We start from the raw sequence: 1535 nt of genomic DNA, 5'->3' as shown, positions 1-1535 counted from the left end.
CTGAAGCCTCAACTGGTCACTCCAGTTCAACAGAACCGCCAATTTCATGGACATTCACAGGAAGATCCCAACAGATTCATCTCTAATTTCTTGCAGATCTGTGATACTGTCAAGACTAATGGAGTGGATCCAGAGATTTACAAGCTGATGGTTTTTCCCTTTGTTGTAAGGGACAGAGCTAGGTTATGGCTGGATTCTAAGCCCAAGGAAAGCCTAGACTCTTGGGAGAAGGTGGTTAATGCATTCTTGACCAAGTTTTTTCCACCCCAGAACCTGAGCAAGCTTAGGGTGAAAGTTCAAACCTTTAGACAGAAAGAGGGTGAATCCCTCTATGAAGCTTGGGAGAGGTACAAGCAACTAATCAGAAGGTGTCCTCCTAACATGTTTTCAGACTGGACCATGTTAGATATCTTCTATGACGGTCTTCTGAGATGTCTAATATGGCATTAGACCACTCTACTGGTGGATCACTCTATTTAAAGAAAATGCATCAAGAGGCACAAGAACTCATTGACATGGTTGCAAAACAATCAATTCATGTACACCTTTAATGAGTCCATATTTGATGAGATATTTTAGCTTGATTTGAATGGATTTCATCACATAAACTCACAGTTAAGTACCAAAATAGCATACTTTTGTGTTATCTCCCCAATTCGGACCTAAATGTGAAAACATGCATTTTTATACTTAAATTAGTGATTTTAATTCCACTTTCATGCCATTCGATGCCGTGATATGTTTTGTGAGTGATTTCAGGTCATATAGGAAAGAATGGGTTAGTAACAGTGGAAGAAAGCATGTACAAGGGAGAACACATAAAGAAAACAAGGAAAAGCAAACATAGTCAAGTGTCCGTGCGCACAAGCAAGCGTGCGTTCGCACAAGAAGGAATTAGTATGTGTGTATGCGCACAACCCTCTGTGCGTACGCACAGGTGAATATTCAGTAAAGTGTGCATACGCATACATCTGTGCATACGCACAGGTCCCTGCACGTGGTTTCATTAATGAAACACGTGATCCGCGATTTTTGGGGGCTTGGGAAGGTTTGATGCTAAATGGGAGTGCTATATGAAGGGGATATCAACACAAATGAAGGAATGCATTATTGCAAGCTTATATTAGCTTTTAGTTTTAGTTTTTCCTTAGTTTCGAAATCATCCTTAGGAGTAGAAGTAGTGTAGATAGCCAATTCGCTCCTAGGGTTTTGATTGTAGCATTTTATAGCAAGTTTGATCTTGGATTTTGCTTTTTTAATTGTAAGTACTCTTAATTTCCTTTTTAATTACATCATCTTTACTTTCATTTCCTTTTGGTTCAAGCACTTTGTTAATATTTGCAATTTTGAGTTCTTGATGTTTTGATTGATGAATTTCATGTTTTATGCTTTATATATGCTTGATTGCTTGTTTATGCCCACAAGGTGTTTCTGAAAATGTTAACTTTAGATTTTGAGTAGATTTTCACACCTTGACTTGGGATTTGAGTTCCTAGGATACTAGAGTCATAATGTCTGATATTTGGTGGTAATTA

General features: G+C 38.1%; 1 non-coding gene across 1 annotated transcript; it reads right to left on the bottom strand.

The window, feature by feature from the left end:
* Window positions 1-280: 280 nt before the first annotated feature.
* Window positions 281-386, bottom strand: LOC112745649 (small nucleolar RNA R71). The gene has a single exon (XR_003173566.1). It is a non-coding gene; the product is annotated as a small nucleolar RNA R71 (small nucleolar RNA).
* Window positions 387-1535: the final 1149 nt, after the last annotated feature.

The sequence above is a fragment of the Arachis hypogaea genome, chromosome 14 (assembly GCF_003086295.3).
Source record: "Arachis hypogaea cultivar Tifrunner chromosome 14, arahy.Tifrunner.gnm2.J5K5, whole genome shotgun sequence".
In the NCBI taxonomy this organism is placed as follows: Eukaryota; Viridiplantae; Streptophyta; class Magnoliopsida; order Fabales; family Fabaceae; genus Arachis; species Arachis hypogaea.
The sequence above is the reverse complement of the archived record's forward strand: the minus strand, read 5'-3'. Positions and strand labels throughout refer to the sequence as shown.